At 44.6% G+C, this 22,407-nt stretch overlaps 1 protein-coding gene across 2 annotated transcripts in view; it reads right to left on the bottom strand.

The window, feature by feature from the left end:
- The window catches only part of LOC126424991 (uncharacterized), a 435,043-nt gene that overhangs the window by 301,741 nt on the left and 110,895 nt on the right, over positions 1 to 22,407 (bottom strand). The window contains exon 2 of one of the 2 annotated variants that reach the window (XM_050087888.1): positions 21,233 to 21,281. The exons of the other annotated variant lie outside the window; for it this stretch is intronic. The gene's annotated coding sequence lies outside the window, so the exon portion shown is untranslated. The remainder of the gene's footprint in view (positions 1 to 21,232; positions 21,282 to 22,407) is intronic. 2 annotated transcript variants of the gene reach the window in all.

The raw sequence follows: 22,407 nt of genomic DNA, 5'->3' as shown, positions 1-22,407 counted from the left end.
TGTTGCTGAGCTGAAAACAGCCATTCAGGAGGTCATCGACAGCATCAATGTTCCGGCATGCAGAATTTCGCTACTTGTCCGCACCACATCGTCGACAATGATGGCAAGCATATCGCACGTGTCACAACCTATATCCGAATATCAGTAGTGACGTTAACATGTTGAATAAAGTATGTGTAAGACGCAGTTTGTAACTAATACACGTTTTTTACACTACTGCCCATTAAAATTGCTACACCACGTGCTACAGACGCGAAATTTAACCAACAGAAAGAAGATGCTGTGATATGCAAACGATTAGCTTTTCAGAGCATTCACACAAGGTTGGCGCCGGTGGCGACACCTACAAACAGCTGACATGAGGAAAGTTTCCAACCGATTTCTCATACACAAACATCAATTGACTGGCGTTGCCTGGTGAAACGTTGTTGTGAAGCCTCGTGTAAGGAGGAGAAATGCGTACCATCACGTTTCCGACTTTGATAAAGGTCGGATTGCGCTTTAACGTATCTCGACATTGCTGCTCGCGTTGGTCGAGATCCAATGACTGTTAGCAGAATATGTAATCGGTGGGTTCAGGAGGGTAATACGGAAGGCCGTGCTGGATCCCAACGGCCTCGTATCACTAGCAGTCGAGATGACAGGCATCTTATCCGCATGGCTGTAACGGATCGTGCAACCACGTCTCGATACCTGAGTCAACAGATTGGGACGTTTGCAAGACAACAACCATCTGCACGAACAGTTGGACGACGTTTGCATCAGCATGGACTAACAGCTCGGAGACCATGTCTGCGGTTACCCTTGACGCTGCATCACAGACAGGAGCGGCTGCGATGGTGTACTCAACGACGAACCTGGGTGCACGAATGGCAAAACGTCATTTTTTCGGATGACTCCAGGTTCTGTTTACGGCATTGTGATTGTCGCATCCGCATTTGGCGACATCGTGGTGAACGCACATTACAAGCGTGTATTCGTCATCGCCATACTGGCGTATCACCCGGCGTGATCGTATGGGGTGCCATCGGTTACACGTCTCGGTCACCTCTTGTTCGCATTGACGGCACTTTAAACAGTGGACGTTACATTTCAGATTTGTTACGACCCATGGCTCTACCCTTCATTCGATTCCTGCGAAACCCTACACTTCAGCAAGATAATGCACGACCGCGTGTTGCAGGTCCTGTACGGGCCTTTCTGGTTACAGAAAATGTTCGACTGCTGCCGTGGCCAGCACATTCTCCAGTTCTCTCACCAATTGCAAACGTCTGGTCAATGGTGGCCGAGCAACTGGCTCGTCACAATACGCCAGTCACTACTCTTGATGAACTGTGGTATCGTGTTGAAGCTGCATGGGCAACTGAACCTGTACACGCCATCCAAGCTCTGTTTGACTCAATGCCCAGGCGTATCAAGGCCGTTATTACGGCCAGAGGTGGTTGTATTTCTCAGGATCTATGCACCCAAATCGCGTGAAAATGTAATGACATGTCAGTTCTAGTATAATATATTTGTTCAATGAATACCCGTTTATCATCTGCATTTCTTCTGGGTGTCCAATTTTTATGGTCAGTAGTTTATATAGTTCAATAATTGTCACAGTATATCTCTGCCTAACATAAATCTATGTGTCAAAATCTTGGAAGTCTTTTGACTCAACAAACTACATAATTGAATCGGCATACTGTTAATCCCACATTACATTGTTGTCGTTAAGTTGTTACGTTATGTTTCGTAGATGCTTGAAAACGGCCGAAACTGGAATCATAAAATAAAACACTAAACGCTGACAATAAGATGACATAATATAAAAAATTTATAGCAGCTGTGGACATATGTTGCAAGAAAGTAATATCGCGGATCGTTGTCACTGCGTTCGCAATGTGGCTGACATTAGCGAGGGTGTACGGGCACTGACCGGGTGACGTACCAACTCCATGAAGATACGGCGCGAGGCCAACAGAAAGAAGGTTGGTATCTCGGCGTTGGTCACTGCCCACACTAAACGCCAGCGCTCATCCGTTTCTTCCTTTACGTAACAAAATAATGAGAATCAGAATTTAAAAGAACTTCCGAAGATTTAAGATGAAATAAGGCAGAACGGATAGATAACTTTCCATCGGAATTTCTACATGACTTCTGTCGGTGAAAACAACGTTTTATTATAATTTTAAGATTACTGTACAACGCATTATTGAGTGGATGTTTGCTAAATATTTCAGAGCGTCAAACCGTTTGTTTCCAAGATTAGAAATTATACGTACAGCAAAAGTACATGAACTTAATTGTTTGAAACGCTCGGTGATATGTTTCACCCTGTTCAAGTTTCCACCAGTATCTTCATCCAAATGACTCCTGTTCGTCGGTTACATCAGTTGTTCGCGTAACTATTTGTTGTACAGAACTGAATAGAATGGTTTTTTTTTTTTTCAAAATTCCAGGGGAGTCCATTCGCAATGAACTAGCTGATGATTCTTCGCAAAACACCATTAATAGTCTCTTCTGCTGCATCCTTTCTAATTCGATTTGTTGTAACAGTACTATTTTCTGCAGAAAGTACAAATTCTTCTTGTTGAATGATAAGTGGAATGTTATACACATATATAAGTAATAGCGGTGGACGCAAAATGGGACCCTGTGGGACACCATTTGTGATTTCTCCCCACTCACTACAATTATCTGCGCCAACAACACTGAATTTTTAGCACAACTTTTTGTATTCTGTTTGTTAAGTGTGGGTCAAATCAGCTATGCATAAAGCCATCAATTAAACAAAACTTGAATTTTTTTTCTAAGACAGTAACGTGATCCACAAATTCAAACGCCTTGGAAATATCACAAGAAATACCAGCTGGCGATATTTTATCATTTAAGGCTAGTAATGTGCGACGAGTGAGTATATACACAGCATTGTCTGCCTAACAATCCTTCTGCAGTCCAAACTGTGGTATGTCAAGTAAATCGTTTCTCTTGAGATGTGACACGGTTAAGAGTGTTAACTTCTGGTGGAAGAGACCACGGGCGAGCGCTCTGAGGCCGGGGTGACAGGTGAGAGGAAAATGATTGGCGCGTTTATCTTAATGACGCTGACCACTAGCCGGCGCTTACGTAAGGCCCTGCTGGAGTGGGGAGGCGCTTTCACTGGACGCTGGCGCGAGCCGAGCGCGGGACAGCCTCCAGCGCCGCCGGACTCCAGTCCGCTGGAGAGGCCAAGCTTCAATCAGGCGTCCGCTGTCTGCGTATCACGGAGGTGGTCTGCCAGCATAAAACCTGAAGATCAACCAGTTTTACACACCTTGTCCCAGCATCTAGTGAATGTCAATTGGCCTTACTAATTACAAGCACGACTTGGAAGACAGAGAATTTGTAATACACTATCAGAGTCTAGTGAAGCAGAAATCGAATGATTCTTCCTCATCATGATAGCGGTGGTAATGAAATGATGGTATGGCATTATTGGCTAGGAGGCACATTCTGGGATTGCTAACGCCACCGCTTCCGCGACGGGAAGATATGCCGACCCCGGACCGAATACGTCGGTGGATTAAAGGTGAATGGTCGGTGCGTCCGCCAGGATGCGATTTTTAGGCGGTTTTCAAATCCCACTGGGTGAATACACGACTGGTTCCCGTGTTTCGTCCCAGACCTGTAGAACACTATCACACTTGCACACAAAATTCACTTTATACGTAGACACGTAGGTTACACTGCTTCTGTACTGAGGGGTGGGGATGGAGGGACAGTTGACTTATGATCTTAGCTGTTGGGTCTCTTTAAACACTATGTCAGCATCATATCCTGGTATCGATAAAAAAAGTAGTAAACATGTTATACACACGTCAAAAAAGTTTTGCATGACCCTGGTTCCCAGAGCTCCTGAAGACAGACGTTGACTGTGAATATTGTATCACAGACAAAGTCCCTTTGTCTGCTCAGAGATGTCACTAAACCCATCCAGACATTCAAATAATCATGCATGAGCAGCACCTGTTAGATGGAGGGGGTGCGACAGCCGAACAGTTCCAGTCATACCACCAGGAAGAAGGTAGACAGCTCATATTGTCGGTAGTTCAATCATGCCTAGACGGTCAATACCGCCGTTCGATCGCGTCCGCATTGTTACTTTGTGCCAGGAAGCGCTCTCGACAAGGGACGTGTCCAGGCGTCTCGGAGTGAAACAAAGCGATATTGCTCGGACATGGAGGAGATGCAGAGAGATAGGAACTGTCGATGACATGTCTGGCTCATGTCGCCCAAGGGCTACTACTGCAGTGAATGACCGCTACGTGCGGATTATGGCTCGGAGGAACCCTGACAGCAACGCCACCATGTTGAATAATGTTTTTTATGCAGCCACAGGACGTCGTCTTACGACTCAAACTGTGCGCAACAGGCTGCATGATGCGCAACTTCAGTCCCGACGTCCATGGCGAGGTCCATCTTTGCAACCACGACACCATGCAGCGCTGTACAGATGGGCCCAACAACATGCTGAACGGACCGCTCAGGATTGGCATCACGTTCTATCCACCGATGAGTGTCGTATATGCCTTCAACGAGACAACCGCCGTAGACGTGCATGGAGGCAACACGGTCAAGGTGTACGCCTTAGACACACTGTCCAGCGAGTATAGTAAGGTGCAGGTTCCCTGGTGTTTTGGGGTCGCATTATGTGGGGCCGACGTACGCCGCTGGTGGTCACGGAAGGCGCCGTAGCGGCTGTACGATACGTGAATGCTATCCTCCGACCGATAGTGCAACCATATCGGCAGCATATTGGCGAGGCATTCGTCTTCGTGGTCGACAATTCGCGCCCGCATCGTGCAAATCTTGTGAATGACTTCCTTCAGGGTAACGACATCGATCGACTAGAGTGGCCAGCACGTTCTCCAGACATGAACCCTATCGAAAATGTCAGGGATAGAAAGAAAAGGGCTGTTTATTGTCGACGTGGCCCACCAACCACACCGAATCGTCGTTGAGGAGTGGGACAATCTGGACCAACAGTGCCTTAATGCAGTTGTGGATAGTACGCCACGACGAATACATGATTGTACGAATGCAAGAGGATGTGCTACTGGGTATTAGAGGCATCGGCGTGTGCAGAAATCTGGACCACCACCTCTGAAGGTCTCGCTGTATGGTGGTAAAACACGCAATGTGTGGTTTTCATGATCAATAAAAAGGGGGGACATGATGTTTACGTTGATCTCTATTCCAGTATTCTGTACAGTTTCCGGAACTCTCGGAACCGAGGTGATGCAAAACTTTTTCTGATGTATGTATTTTACTGATACTTAAGTTGAGCGCGACGTCACAGACGGCTTTGCCCCTACACAATGTCTGGTATGGTATAAATTTAATCTGATTATTTTATTTTAGTAACACTGTAGTTTAAAGTAAACTACAAAGTGTTTTTTTTTTTCTTTTTACACCTGTACACGAGAAATGAAGTAGAACTAAGACCCCGAATTACAAGCCTATATCACTGGCGTCGATTTTCAGTACGATTTTGGAAGATTTACTGTGTTCGAACATAATGAAATACATCGAAGAATACGATGTTTTGATACGCAGCCAGCACAGTTTCAGAAAATAACGTTCTTGTGGAACAAATTATTCACATGAAGTAATCAGTGCTATCGACAGGTGATCTCAAACCGATTCCAGATCTCTAGAAGGCCTTTGACATCGCCCCTCAGAAAGGAACTCATAATCAAATTGCGTGCGTGTGGAGCATCGTCTCTGTTGTGTGACTTCATTCACCATTTCCCATCAGAAAGGTTGCAGTTCGTAGTAACTTAAGAGAGTTATCCAGTAAAACAGGAGTGATATCTGGCGTTCCCCAAGGTATGTCAGTGGTCCTCTGCGGTTCAATATCCTCATAACGATTTAGGAGACAATCTGAAAAGCAATGTTAGATTGTTTGCAGGTTATACTGTCTTTTACTGTCTAGTGAAGTCATCAGAAGATCAAAACCAATTGCAGAATAATTTGCACTACATATCTGTAGGGTACGAGAAGTGGCAATTGACTCTAAATAACTCGAAATGTGACGTCATGCACATGGATACTACAAGCGAGCCGCTAAATTTCAGTTACACGCTAAATCACACAAACCTGCAGGCTGTCAATTCAACTAAATACCTAGGGTTCACAGTTACGAAGAACTTGAACTGGAACGATCACATAGAAAATATTGTAGGAAAGGCGAACCAAAGACTGCATTTCATTGGGACTTGAGTAGGTGATAGGACAGTTCCGCTAAACAGAATGGCTACACTACGCTTGAACGCGATGTCAGATCCTTACCGCATATGACTGACTGAGGACATCGAAAACTTTCAGAGAAATGTAGCTCGTTTTATACTATCGCGAAATAGGGGTGAGAGTATCACGGACACGCGTTTCTCGTTTCTGCACACGTCATTCTAAAAACCAACTTTCTCCTCCGAATGATATGATACTCTGTTGACGCACGCCTACGTAGGGAGAAACGATTATCATAATAAAATAAGAGAAATCAGAGCTTGCACGGAAAGATTCAAATGCTCGTTTTTCTCGCGCGCTTTTCGAGAACAGAATGGTAAAGAAATAGTGTGAAAGCGGTTCGATGTTCCCTCTGCGTGGCACGTAATTGTGAATTGCAGAGTAATCATGTAGATGTCACATCACGCCGCGGAGTTCTGATTGCGTTGACGGTCCCTGTTCGTGTGACGTGAGTTTATCTCGTCACGACGTCAGCTAATCGACGGCCACCCAAAGCAACAAGGAACCTGAAAGGCTACGACGTATCCTGCGGCGATTATGATCTTGTAGTGAAATAAGTGAATCAACATTGACTTTTGTCTGTGTCTTTCAAAAGGTATACAGTCTCTTGCTGGGCACACCCGAATGAAGTTCATTTTCATGGAATGAGTCAAGACTTTTTCTTACATGGGCTGGCATTGTATATCTTTGGTGGAAAGAAGCGCAGTTTAAGCTTTTTTGTGAAGAATAACTAATAATAATTGCTTTTTGTTTGTTTGTGAGGCCATCTTCCGCAGCAGCTGTTAACATCTGTTATTACAGGTTGTCTGTCTTGAGCTGACTGTAATGTAATAAAAAAGAATTACACCAGACGCGTTTCGCTTTTATTTACTTAGCATCGTCTGTGGTATTGGTGATTCTTTACATGGTCTGCACTTTCTCCTCTTGCTAGCAGCGGTTGGTGTCTACAGGCTTCATTTCACATCTGCAGTTTTTGACATTTTGCGTCATTTCCTGCGCTGCGCTATTTATAATTGACTTTCTTAACTGTTTTTCATTCATCTGGTGTAATTCTTTTTAATTACATTGAAGTCAGCTCAAGACAGATAACCTATAATAACAGAATAATAACTGCATTTACATCTACATGACTACTCCGCAAGTCGCACTTAAGTGCCTGGTAGAGGCTTCATCCAATAACTTTCACACTATTTCTCTACCTTTTGACATGCTAACAGCGTGCGGGAAAAACGAACAACTTTCAGTGCAAGCTCTGATTTACCTTATTTTTTTGCGACGATCATTTCTCCCTGTGAAGGTGGGTGTCAACAAAATATTTTTTGCATTTGGAGGAGAACATTCGATATTGAAATATCGTGAAAAGATCTCGCTGCCGCAAAAATGCTTCTTTTAATGACTGCTACCCAAACCCGCGAATCTCATATCCTTGGTACTCTCTCCTTTCTTTCTCACCGACCGAGGTGGCGCAGTAGCTAGCACATTGGATTCGCATTCGGGAGGACGACGGTTCACACCCGCGTCCGGCCATCGTAATTTAGGTTTTCCGTGATGTCCCTAAATCACTTCAGGCAAATGCCGGGATGGTTCCTTTGAAAGGGCACGGCCGATTTCCTTCCCTGCCCTTCCCTCATCCGATGCGACCGACGACCTCGCTGTTTGCCCCCCCCCCCCCCCCTCCCAATCAACCAATCAGCCTTATTTCACGACAGTACAAAACGAGTTGCCCTCTGGATATTTTCCATGCCCTCCATCAATCCTATGTGGTAAGGATCTCATACTGCACAACTTCTGCTTTAATCATTATCGTACAAAAGAAGACGGACAAGCGTTATGGCGGCAGTCTCGTTAGTAGATCATTTGCATTTTCTTTAGTGTTCTGCCAATAAAACGCAGTCTTGGTTCGTCCACCCCACAACATATTCTGTATGATTGTTCCAATTTAAGTTGTTCGTAACTGTAATCTCTAATTACTTAGTTGCACTATCAATCTCGCGATTCGTATGATTAATCGTGTAACCGAAATTTAACTCGTTCCTTTTAGTACTCTTGTGGATGACATCACACTTTTCATTATTTAGATTCAGTTAACACTTTTCGCACGATACAGATAACTTGTCTAAATCGCATTGCAACTGATTCTGATCTCATGATGACTTTATTAGGCGGTAGATGTCAGCATCCTCTGCATACAATCTAAGATGGCTGCTCAAATCTGTGTGTTTCACACGAAGAGTTTCCGTCATTTACTAAGAACTGTGATCTTTCAGACAGGAAATCACGAACCGAGTCGCACAACACAAACGATACTCTGTAGATACGCAATGTAATTAGAAATCGCTTGTGAGGAAGGGCGTCGGAAGCTTTCTGCAAATCTGGAAATACTAAATTAATTTGAGATCCCCTGTCGACAGCATTCATTACTTCGTGAGAATAAAAGGCTAGTTAATTGAACGATGAATACTACCTCAGAGACGTAAAAATAATGTGCCTATTACTGACTTTTATTCAATTGGTTGCATGTATAAGAAAACGTTATTTAATTTAGAGAAGTGTTAAAAGTTACATATTTCGTTACACGATACTTCAACGACGTGCATTTAAAAGAGAGTATTTTCGTGTTTCAAAGTCGAAAAAGGTTTTAAACTGTATGTTGATGAAAATTACACATTCATATTACCTGGCAAATATTGATTTGTAGTGTGTGTCCTAGCGCACAAACCAACTATTTATTTGTTTACATTTATTTATTTATTACTTCTATTAGACACCACTCGAACAGTGTTGCGTAACAATAACGACTCTGTTCACTCAACATCCTCTTCTTTTGGTGTGTAGGTTCGTTTATATTCAATTGGTTGCGTGTATAAGAAAACGTTATTTAATTTATAGAACGGTTCGGTGACGTGCATTTAAAAAAGAGTATTTTCGTGTTTCCTACGGAACTTTATATCTTTATCTGTCCATTACATATACATTCGATTGTAAGTTTTAGCGTTGGGTTCAGATAGCAAGGACTTGACTGACACTTGCTGCGGAATTTCATTCCTGATAGCAAATACAACTTGTTCCTCGCCCCACTATGTTTTCTGCCTTGGAATAATATGCGGTTCCCATCTCACTGAGTGTTACCATCACGACCACCAGCAGGTGATCGGTTTATCTGCAGTTGGTTTAAGTTCAAAAACGTGTGTGAAATCTTATGCGACTTAACTGCTAAGGTCATCAGTCCCTAAGCTTACACACTACTTAACCTAAATTATCCTAAGAACAAACACACACACCCATACCCGAGGGAGGACTACAGCCTCCGCTAGGACCAGCCGTTGGTTTAAGCGCTCTGGAAACGTACCAAGATTGACCCTCATTCTGCTTAATGTGTACGTCGCTTGCCGGGATCCATAAACGTTCGCAAACTGAAGTCGTTTCGGAATTCGGATTAGTATTTGGGCATAGGCACCTGCTTTGTGTGATGAGCTTTGCGTCCATTCTTCCAGCCAAGATTCGACAATCTTTTCCGAATAGGTTATCCATATTCCGTATAGGGAAGCTTTATGGCTAGCGGTGTGCCGTTGCTCGCTGTCTGCTTTGAGAACTGATCTGCTTTTTCATTGAGAATCCATAACGTGTTGTCACCCACATAAAGGCTATTTGTTTCTTCTTCCTGAGACATTCATAGTATCAATAATAAACTCGGTGTTGATATCCATTTGTGGTTTTTCAGACTTCTGTTCTTGATATCACTTGAAGTACACGTTTGAAGTGGGGTAACACTGCGTAAGGTGTGTATAGAGAAAAATCGTACAGAAAAGAATTTCCCTTTCTTTATCATATTCTTCTTCAAATGTGGCGGACCTGTAGTTACGAAAGTAGCGCCACGGAGTCAAACTGTATCCAGCATCAGACGAAATTTTGGTCTTTATCTCAAAACCTGGCAGAAAACCCAAAGAGATTCTGGTAGTATGTAAGGGATGCTAGCGCAAGGCACAATCAAGGCCTTCTCCGCGCGATAGCTATGGAAATACTATCGACCACAATGCTGCACAGGCAAAATTATTAAGCACATCCTTCAGAAATTCCTTCACCAAAAAAGACGAAGTAAATATTCCAGAATTACAATCAAGAGCAGTTGACAATATGAGTAGCTTAGAAGCAGATATCCTCGGAGTAGTGAAGCAACTGAAATCGCTTACTAAAAGCAAGTCTTCTGGTCGAGACTGTATATCACTTAGTTTCCTTTCTGAGTACGCTGATGCAATAGCTCTATACTTAACAATCATACACAATCGCTCGCTGTATATAGATCCGTACCCAAAGATTGGAAAGTTGCACAGGTCACACCAACATTCAACAAAGGTATTACGAGTAATACACTAAACTGCAGGCCCACATCGTTAATGTATATATGCAACAGGATTTTGGAACATACATTGTGCTCAAATATTATGAATTATCTCGAAGAGAACGGTCTATTGACACACAGTCAACATGCATTTAGAAAACATCGTTCTTGTGAAATGCAACTATCTCTTTACACACACGAAGTGTTTAGTGTTACTGACAACGAGTTTCAAATTGTTCCGTATTTCTAGATTTGCAGAAGGATTTTGATACTGTACCACACACGCGGCTTCTAGTGAAATTGCGTGCTTACTGAATATCGTCTCAGTTATGCGACTGCATTCGTGATTTCCTTGCAGAGAGATCACAGTTCGTAGTAATTGACAAAAAGGCTTCGAGTAAAACACAAGCGATTTTTGGCGTTCCACAAGGTAATGCTATAGGCCCTCTGCTGTTCCTTATCTACATAAACGATTTAGGTTACAATCTGAGCAATCTGTCTGAGGTTATTTGCAGATGGTGTTGTCGTTTATCGCCTAGTAAACCCATCAGAATATCAAAACTAATTGCGAAACAATTTAAAGAAAGCTATCTGTATGGTCCGCTCGTGGTCTCGCAGTAGCCTTCTCGGTTCCCGGGCACGGGGTCCCGGATTCGATTCCCGGCGAGGTCAGGGATTTTCCCCTGCCTTGAGATGACTGGGTGTTGTGTCGTCTTCATCATCATCATTCATCCCAATTACGGTCGGAGGAAGGCAACGGCAAACCATCTCCATTGGGACCTTGCCTAGTACGGCGGTGCGGGTCTCCCGCATCGTTCCCCTACGCTCTGTCAAGAAGCATGGGACTTCCACCTGTATGGTGCGAAAATTGTCAACTGACCCTACATAACGAAAAGTGTGAGCTCATCCATGTGAGTGCTAAAAGAAATCCGTTAAGCTTCGGTTACACGATAAATCAGACCAATCTAAAGGGCGTAAATTCAGCTACATACCTACGAATTACAATTACGAACAAATTAAATTGGAAAGAACACATGGAATATGTTGTGTGGAAGCCAAACCAAAGACTGCGTTTCACTGGCATTTAAAAACAGATCTACTAAAGGGACTGCCTACACAACGCTAGTCCGCCCTCTTTTGGTGTACTGCTGCGTGGTCTGGGATCCTTACCACATAGGATTTACGGAGTACAGCGAAGTTCAAAGAAGGGCAGCAGGTTTTGTCTTATCGCGTAATACGTGAGAAAGTGTCACGGGCCTGATACAGGATTTGGGGTAGAAATCATTAAAATGAGACGTTTTCCTTTGCGGCGGAATCTTCCCAAGAAATTTGAATCACCAACTTTCTCCTCGGAATGCGAAAGTATCTCGCTGACGCCGACCTACATAGACAGAAACGATCATCGTAATGAAATAAGGGAAATCAGACCTCGCACGGAAAGATATATTTGTTGGTTTTTTTCCCCCACGCGCTGTTAGACAGAGGAATAATAGAGAATTATTGTGAAGGTGGTTCGATGAACGCTGTGGCAGGCTCTTAAATGTGATTTGCCGAGTGTCCATGTAGATGCTGATGTAGATGTGACGAGGCAGCACGCGGTCTGGACATCATAAACTAAACTGCCTGACAGAAAAAGAAGAAAAGAGAAGCACACAGAAGGCATAGCAAGTTGTCGCCGTTGCTGCGGACACGTTCACCATCTGCGAGTGTGTGAATGACTACAGCTGCAGTTCTCTCTGACTACTGGAACGGCCACCAGAGTGCGTTAGGTGTTCTTCGTGTTTAGTGATTTTACCAAGCGGGGCTGAGTGTACGGGTGTCCTCTGGTGTTCGCAATTTCTTTTTTCCACTGTGCAGTTGTAATGAGCGCAAACACTCACTGCTCATCACCATTTGCACGTGACGGTCACTGCCGACGAGAAGAGTTTTCCGTTACAAACAAAATGATTTTTTAAAAATACCTTTTCGAAAAATTGGTCCCAAACCGTATAGTGCGATTTTTGTTTTATCGGTAAGTGTTAAGCGGGACAGTAAAACACGAAGAGTAACCGGTACTCTGGCAGTGACGTCACAGCCTGGTCTCGCGTTTACTGCTACCGCCTCGCAGCAGGGCTGCTCAACCTCTACTGGAGTATTGGTTATTCTTCGAGTTTTACTGTCCCTGTTAACACATACCGATAAAACGAACATCGCACTAGACTAATCGGGGAGCACTTTGTCAAATGACCTCCATCGAATGGGCTCCATCGAATGGGCATATAAGAAACCGCTTAAAGAATAGTTTCGTTTGGAACGGGAAACGAACCGACGTATTCCGACGACACTGGGCATCGCACCAAACACGTGATTAGCAGTGTTCTGTTTCGGGTGACGCCAGCTACACGTTGCAAAAGCTAAACTACAAATACCTGCCGAAACATCAGGGAAAATGCGCCTGACGATTCTTAGAGGGGGAACCCTTTATGAGGGGCTCGAGCAGCATCACTATGGAGGATATAGAGATGGCAGATACTCGTGCGAGACAACGCTATCACCTTACAGATCAAGCGCGTTAGTGGAAACACCGGACAGGAATGCGAATGGAGCGATTCGACTGAGTTCAGTGACATGCCTCAAAATCAGTTTTATTACACAAGTGAGTTACCATGCACAGAAGCCACCAAAGACAACATATGACACTCTTCATATATGAATTCATGAGGAGGGATTCCCTTAATAATCTTAGTAACAGTTACTTCTGTTTCCACAAAGTAATGATTGGTGTTCCATCGGACCTCTTATCAATAATTACCACCAAAAAATAAACAAAGAAGAATATCAGGCCACACGCCTTAGAACAAACGTAAGATATAAAAAAAATATTAACCACTATGCTTCGTCCTGTTCAGTACAGAGATTTATCATAACACACAAGATATGATATCTGGGCCGGCCGGAGTGGCCGTGCGGTTCTAGGCGCTCCAGTCTGGAGCCGCGATACCGCTACGGTTGCAGGTTAGAATCCTGCCTCGGGCATGGATGTGTGTGACGTCCTTAGGTTAGTTAGGTTTAAGTAGTTCTAAGGTCTAGGGGACTGATGACCTCAGAAGTTAAGTCCCATAGTGCTCAGAGCCATATGATATCTTGAACCTATAATCGTCACATTTTCACTTTAAACTGAACCAACACAATACGTGAGAAACAAATACCTTCCAGGCACAGTAAAGTAACAGGGTCAGGATTACACAGAGGGGTAACAATCAGGGTGGAGAATAATTGCGTCACAAATTTTAACCCTGGATAGCTGATGTCAGTATGAACCAAAATTACTAATGTTGTGTAGCTCGACAACGCACCATTTTTTAACTGCGGAAGCTTGCACGCGCTCCGGTTGGCCGCGGGATTGCCCTGTTGCCGGACGTCCTGGACAACGCATGGCGGCAAATGGATTGCCTGCCGGAGATGGCGTCGTATCCAAGTGAGCCGCACGCTCGGAGGTAGCCCGCCAGCCTTACACTCTGGGGGTGAATCCGCCGGGGTCCCGACACATCCACTGTAGTTTCATGATAAGACGAACAGGGAACAAACCGTCAACAGCTGTTAGTTCGCGTACAGAAAGTCTTTTACAAACTGTGTCGGCCCTGAAAAGGGCCTCTTTTGTAGCTAGGACACTGTTTACTTAAAGCAGGTGATCGAACTGGCGACCCTCTCACGCGACACTATCTTGATAACGTCGGTGTTTTGCCGAACTCTTTCAAAGATTGACCTGATGTGATCGGCGGCGTATTGAATGCAATCCCTTAATACTTCTTCGTTTCTAGGTGGTTCGCGTCTGGGCGAACTAGCACCTTGAAGAATCCCCACAGGAAAAATTCCGGCGGCGTGAGGTCTAGCGGGGGCCATGTGCTACGAGCACCTATGCCAATTACCCCTTAGTCGAAGAGTTCATTTAAATATCCGCGCAGCACGACTGTTATGTGCGCGTGCCCCATCATGCTGCAACCACATGCTTAGCCGTATGTCCAGGGGAACATCTTCCAGCATGTCGGGTAGAGTTTCTTGTAGAAAGTGAAGGTAATTTGCCCCGGTAAGCCGAGGCGGTAGATGGACCGGCCCAACCAGATGTCACCCACAATGCCTGCGCAAATGTTAAGGGAAAATAGTTCCTTGTGTCCGTGGACGTACGTGGCATGAGAATTTCCCCTTGACCAGTGCTGAACCGTTTCGAGTGTTGTAAAGGCCATCCCGATGGAAGGTGGACTCGTCGGTAAACAACACAATGGCGTGGAAGTCGGAATCTCGTGCAACACGTCGCAGAACCCACCGGCAAAACCCTAGCCTGTGTTCATAGTCCGCCACAGGATTTAGGTATTGGACAGGGTGGAAACTAAATGTATGCTGGCTCCCTCAAAACTTCCCAGACTAAACGTGTAAGTAGGCTGTTTAGGTTTTTCTGTTGGTAACGCCACGTAGCGCTCTATATGAAAATCACTGACTGTGCTGTGTGAAGGCTGTGGTTGGTTTGCATTGTTGGAGTATATGCTATTGTAGTGTTGGGCAGTTGGCTGTTAACAGCGCGTAGCGTTGCACAGTTGGAGGTGAGCCGCCAGCAGTGGTGGATGTGGGGAGAGAAATGGCGGAGTTTTGAGACCGGATGATCTGGACGTGTGTTCATCAGAGACAGTAAATTTGTAAGATTGGATGCAATGAACTGCTATATATGTTATGACTTTTGAACACTATTAAGGTAAATACATTGTTTGTTCTCTATGACAATTTTTCATTTGCTAACTATGCCTATCAGTAGTTAGTGCCTTCAGTAGTTACAATCTTTTATTTAGCTGGCAGTAGTGGCGCTCGCTATATAACAGTAGTTCGAGTTGTTGTTGTTGTGGTCTTCAGTCCTGAGACTGGTTTGATGCAGCTCTCCATGCTACTCCATCCTGTGCAAGCTTCTTCATCTACCAGTACCTACTGCAACCTACATCCCTCTGAATCTGCTTAGTGTATTCATCTCTTGGTCTCCCCCTATGATTTTTACCCTCCACGCTGCCCTCCAATACTAAATTGGTGATCCCTTGATGCCTCAGAACATGTCCTACCAACCGATCCCTTCTTCTGGTCAAGTTGTGCCACAAACTTCTCTTCTCCCCAATCCTATTCAATACTTCCTCATTAGTTACGTGATCTACCCATCTAATCTTCAGCATTCTTCTGTAGCACCACATTTCAAAAGCTTCTATTCTCTTCTTGTCCAAACTATTTACCGTCCATGTTTCACTTCCATACATGGCTACACTCCATACGAATACTTTCAGAAATAACTTCCTGACACTTAAATCTATACTCGATGTTAACAAATTTCTCTTCTTTAGAAACGCTTTCCTTGCCATTGCCAGTCTACATTTTATATCCTCTCTACTTCGTCCATCATCAGTTATTTTGCTCCCCAAATAGCAAAACTCCTTTACTACTTTAAGTGTCTCATTTCCTAATCTAATACCATCAGCATCACCCGACTTAACTCGACTACATTCCATTATCCTCGTTTTGCTTTTGTTGATGTTCATCTTATATCCTCCCTTCAAGACACCATCCATTCCGTTCAACTGCTCTTCCAAGTCCTTTGCTGTCTCTGACAGAATTACAATGTCATCGGCGAACCTCAAAGTTTTTATTTCTTCTCCATGGATTTTAATACCTACTCCAAATTTTTCTTTTGTTTCCTTTACTGCTTGCTCAATATAGAGATTGAATAACATCGGGGAGAGGCTACAACCCTGTCTTACTCCCTTCCCAACCACTGCTTCCCTTTCATGTCCCTCAACTCTTATAACTGCCATCTGGTTTCTGTACAAGTTGTAAATAGTCTTTCGCTCCCTGTATTTTACCCCTGCCACCTTTAGAATTTGAAAGAGAGTATTCCAGTCAACATTGTCAAAAGCTTTCTCTAAGTCTACAAATGCTAGAAACGTAGGTTTGCCTTTCCTTAATCTTTCTTCTAAGATAAGTCGTAAGGTCAGTATTGCCTCACGTGTTCCAGTATTTCTACGGAATCCAAACTGATCTTCCCCGAGGTCGGCTTCTACTAGTTTTTCCATTCGTCTGTAAAGAATTCGTGTTAGTACTTTGCAGCTGTGGCTTATTAAACTGATTGTTCGGTAATTTTCACATCTGTCAACACCTGCTTTCTTTGGGATTGGAATTATTATATTCTTCTTGAAGTCTGAGGGTATTTCGCCTGTTTCATACATCTTACTCACCAGATGGTAGAGTTTTGTCAGGACTGGCTCTCCCAAGGCCGTCAGTAGTTCCAATGGAATGTTGTCTACTCCGGGGACCTTGTTTCGACTCAGGTCTTTCAGTGCTCTGACAAACTCTTCACGCCGTATCGTATCTCCCATTTCATGTTCATCTACATCCTCTTCCATTTCCATAATATTGTCCTCAAGTGCATCGCCCTTGTATAGACCCTCTATATACTCCTTCCACCTTTCTGCTTTCCCTTCTTTACTTAGAACTGGGTTTCCATCTGAGCTCTTGATGTTCATACATGTGGTTCTCTTATCTCCAAAGGTCTCTTTAATTTTCCTGTAGGCAGTATCTATCTTACCCCTAGTGAGATAAGCCTCTACATCCTTACATTTGTCATCTAGCCATCCCTTCGAGTAACGAAGATTTTTGTGAGGTAAGTGATTTGTGAAAGGTATAGGTTAATGTTACTCAGGGCCATTCTTTTGTAGGGATTATTGAAAGACAGATTGCGTTGCGCTAAAAATATTGTGTGTCAGTTTAGTGTTGATCAGAATAGGTAAAGAGCGAAATGTCTGAGTACGTTCAGTTCTGCACAGCTGTTTGAAAATCAAATAATGGAAGAGGCTTATCAGCACAGTAATTCATTAATTTTGGTAAGGGGACGTTTCAACCGACATGTGAGCCCCATATCGCGTCCAACTGCTCGAGTACTTCTCGTAGGTGCTTCCTCGAAGCGGTCGAGAACAGTCCCTTCAAATGCAGCATCCCGTCGTGTTCGGGGTCTTCCAGCATCACCATGACATCCCGCTAACGAGCCTGTTTCGCCAAGTCGCCGGTGAACTGCTGTAAACGTTTGCGGGTGTGGGTGGCGTGTTGCTTGGCTCCGTTTCTCATACAACCGTCGAGCTTCTTGTGCATTACCGTCGGCTGGTCCATAAACAAAAACCATATCTCGTTGTTCTTCAAACGAATACTGTGCCACCATGCTTACTGTAGGACTAAATCGCAGGTGACGTGTGTGTGTGTGTGTTCCGAAGCGAAGCTTACGGGTGAATGACTCTGACGTGAGGTGGAGACAAACGACACGTGTGCGTGTCATCTTGAGGCAGTGACGGGAAGAGGGCCGTTTGTATGTCTGAACCGACAACCATAGCGAACGGCAACAGGGCAATCCCACGGCCAATCGGAGCGCGTGGTGGCAAGTTTCCGTAGTTAAAAAATGGTGCGGTGTCGACCTGCACAATATTAGTAACTTTGGTTCCTGCTGCCATCAGCTATCCAGGGTTAAAATTTCGTGAGACGAGCGACGCACAACGCATAAACACGGCACTTCTTCTCCAAACAATAACAGGGCACGAAGCTGGTTTATGAATACTAGTTAGCATCAATATCCACACGCGACCTGCTCATACAGCGCGGCACACACAACCTAATTCTCGTTCGTTAATAAGCACCCTCAAAACCAGCCCGCCGTGTGGTACGTAATTCCAGTTCCACGAGAAACAAATCAATCATCCATAATGGGCGCGCTACGGACGAATGAGCAGAAAACAGGCCGGGTGGTAACGTTGGCCGAACACAGTACCCCAATGAGACTGCGTCATCCAGAAGCAATCTTCACGTCTAGGCGGCAGGTTAGGCTCATGTCCAGCATTACGGTACACCACTTGTTGGCCCACAACGTAATTCCACCGATCCGCTGCGTCCAACAATCACTTCCTCCTCCACCACCGCTAGGACTCTTATCTCCTACTAACGTCCCGCGACCCCACGAAAGGTCACCTCACTGCCGAAGGGAGGCGTGACCAAACTTTGCGGCTACAGCCAAGCTAAACACACAGTGCGGTACACGGCATACAGTGTTTCAGAGCGCTCTCACTGTGTGTTTCCACTTCGCCACTTGGTCTAATCGAGCAGTATGCGGACTTGTGGGGCATTCCGAAGTGTCTGTGGCCCGATGTTGGAGTGCATGCAAATGCGAGGGCAGGCTTACTCGTGGTCAGGGTTCCAGTCCACAACGATGATTGTGAGTTAGGGAACTTTGATTGTACAACGGTCCTCACGTGTTACCTCTCATGAGAGAGCATCGTGCTCCTCCACATATGACACGTGTCTGTATGAAGTGTCCGAGTAATGTTGAGGTACAACCGTTGCCAGCAAGATGCTGACATCTGTCCCCAATAGAATATGTATGGAACCATTTGTGGAGCATTCGGATGTCAAGCGGCCCGATATTGGGTCGCAGGGGCGACGTCTGGAGAGTTTTCTGGAAATCTAGGTTACGTCTTACGGGACCAAACTGCTGAGGTCGTCGGTCCCTAAGTTTACGCATTACTTGATCTTAAACTAACTTACGCTAAGGACAACACACACACCCATGCCCGAGGGAGGACTCGAACACCCAACGGGGGGAGCCGCGCTGACCTTGACGATGCGCCTCAGGCCGCTCGGCTACCCCGCGCGACCGTCTGGAGACGTAGCACTGTGATTTCGTTTTTTGTGCAGCAGTCGCGCACCAACGGGGATGAATGTGCAGGTACGTTATGGTGAGGCAAAAGACATGAATTGTCTCGCCACGTTTCAGATCATTTCCTTCTCACATTTTCTCGCAGGCGTAGCAACACGTCCCGATAGTACCATCGATTGACAGTTTGTTCCTGTGCCACGAATTCATGATGAACTAATCCTTCAAAGTCAAAGACAACTATCAGCATAGTTTTGACATTTGACCTGACATGACGAGCTTCTTTTGGTCTTGGAGAATCTTGGTCTCAACATCATAACCGTAGACTCACGTCTCATCACCGGTTATGATTCTCTTAAGCAACATATGTCACGGCTGCAAAATACTAACGCGAATTCATTACACACGAATCGAAAAACTGGCAGAAGCCTACCTTGGGGAAGATCAGTTTGGATTCCGTAGAAATATTGGAACACGTGAGGCAATACTAACCTTACGACTTGTCTTAGAAGAAAGATTAAGAAAAGGCAAACCTACGTTTATAGCATTTGTAGACTTGGAGAAAGCTTTTGACAATGTTGACTGGAATATTCTCTTTCAAATTCTAAAGGTCGCAGGGGTAAAGTACAGGGAGCGAAAGACTATTTACAATTTGTACAGAAACCAGACGGCAGTTATAAGAGTCGAGAGGCATGAAAGGGAAGCAGTGGTTGGGAAGGGAGTGAGACAGGGTTGTAGCCTCTCCCCGATGTTATTCAATCTGTATATTGAGCAAGCAGTAAAGGAAACAAAAGAAAAATTTGGAGTAGGTATTAAAATCCATGGAGAAGAAATAAAAACCTTGAGGTTCGCCGATGACATTGTAATTCTGCCAGAGACAGCAAAGGACTTGGAAGAGCAGTTGAACGGAATGGATAGCGTCTTGAAAGGAGGATATAAGATGAACATCAACAAAAGCAAAACGAGGATAATGGAATGTAGTCGAACTAAGTCGGGAGATGCTGAGGGTATTAGATTAGGAAATGAGACACTTAAAGTAGTAAAGGAGTTTTGCTATTTGGGGAGCAAAATAACTGATGATGGTCGAAGTAGAGAGGATATAAAGTGTAGACTGGCAATGGCAAGGAAAGCGTTTCTGAAGAAGAGAAATCTGTTGACATCGAGTATAGATTTAAGTGTCAGGAAGTCGTTTCTGAAAGTATTTGTATGGAGTGTAGCCATGTATGGAAGTGAAACATGGACGATAACCAGTTTGGACAAGAAGAGAATAGAAGCTTTCAAAATGTGGTGCTACCGTGTGAACCATTTGTAACGCCGAGTACGGCTTAAGAACTCATCGCCGAGGGGTTCTTGCGTCATTTTCCGTGTCTCCGTAAAGGTTTTCTTGAGTTTCACGCAAAATTTACCGCAGACGCGTTGCTCCTCTAACTCTGCCACCTCGAAATTCGCAAACTGTTAGAAATAACGTTCTACTCAATACAGCACTGAACAATAACTAACAGACAATCAGTGATGAAACTTGCGGCAGTTAGACATTAAACACAGGAGTGAGCAGGGACACCAACCGCATTTCGCTCCAGCACATCATTGGCGCGAATTTACGAATGTTGCGAAATTTTTTGAACAGACCTCGTATATACCGGAAGGATATTACGAGGCCTCGCCAAATACGTGCGGCGTGCGTATCGCCTCCCTCCGTAATGTGTGTCGAGCCTACTCGCATACACGACACAAGCAAAGATTTTAGAATGATCCAGAGGATTATCAAATAGAATCGCAACTTATACAAAAGTCCAGAAAATTCTCACGCTTCAAACTCCGTCAACCATGTCACCTCAGCGACACTTAGCATCGCAGCTACAACAAAATATCAGTGTGTCAATGCACGTTTGCGGCTAGAAACAGATGTCATTAAACAGTACCTTGATCCGCTACGTCAAATATCCGCTAGCTCCAGTCTTTGATGCTTACCTGCAACAGAAAAAGGAATTGCATCTCGTTACTAACAGATAAGCTTTAATTGCTGCATACACAAAGGGAATACTTATACGTTTTACTACCTGACGTTATGTTTAAGAGAATTCAAAAAGTATACAGCGATCAAAAAGGCTTTAACAAGTTAATGCATAGCGGTAGCTGAGTGGTCAGCGCGACAATGTCAATCCTAAGGGCCCGGGTTCGATTCCCGGTTGGGTCGGAGATTTTCTCCGCTCAGGCACTGGGTATTGCGTTGTCATCATCATCATCATCACCAATTTCATCCCCATCGACGAGCAAGTCGCCGAAGTGGCGTCATATCGAAAGACTTGCACCCGACAAACGGACTACCCGACGGTAGGCCCTAGTCACACGATATTTACATTTACCATGAAAGCTGGAAAGCCCCCTAGTGGGCGGCAGGGCCTAGGTTGACCACCACTGTAATACGTTATGTTCGTAAGGAGCAAACCGCCAGAGGACCGTACTACCTGAAATCTCCTGACGAGGATACGGCACGCTATCAAGACGAAACGTCGAGGGAAGATGTACAGGATGTGCTTCTACTCCATGTCGCAACTCCAAAATATAGTCACTCATGAGGTATCAAATTTTACGTCACTCCCATATTCTCCTTTCTCTAAAGGTTCCTTATGGACAAATAATAGTGTGGCAGGCATTTCGAGAAAGATGATGAGGTGACTGAGAAGCGTATGTCCACCAATCGCCGTGGTTTTAGGAAGCATCGCTCCTTGCCATATTCTCGCATGATACACTTAGAACTATGGACGAAGGGCAACAGGCTGATTCCATATTTCCAGATTTCAGGAAAGCATCTAACACGGTGCCCCATTGCAGGCTGTTAACGAAGGTACGAGTATATGGAATAAGTCCACAGATATGTGAGAAGTTCGAAGACTTCTTAAATAATAGATCCCAGTACGTTGTCCTCGACGGTGAGTGTTCATCAGAGACAGGGGTATCGTCAGGAGTGGCCCAGGGAAGTGTGACAGGATCGCCGTTGTTCGCTGATGATTCGGCGAACAGGGAGGGCAATATTCAGTGGTTGTTCGCTGAAGATGCTGTGATGTACAGGAAGGTCTCGAAGTTGAGTCACTGT

Source organism: Schistocerca serialis, chromosome 10 (assembly GCF_023864345.2).
Source record: "Schistocerca serialis cubense isolate TAMUIC-IGC-003099 chromosome 10, iqSchSeri2.2, whole genome shotgun sequence".
Lineage (NCBI taxonomy): Eukaryota > Metazoa > Arthropoda > Insecta > Orthoptera > Acrididae > Schistocerca > Schistocerca serialis.
Note: the sequence above shows the minus strand (reverse complement) of the source record. Positions and strands in the feature narration are given on the sequence as shown.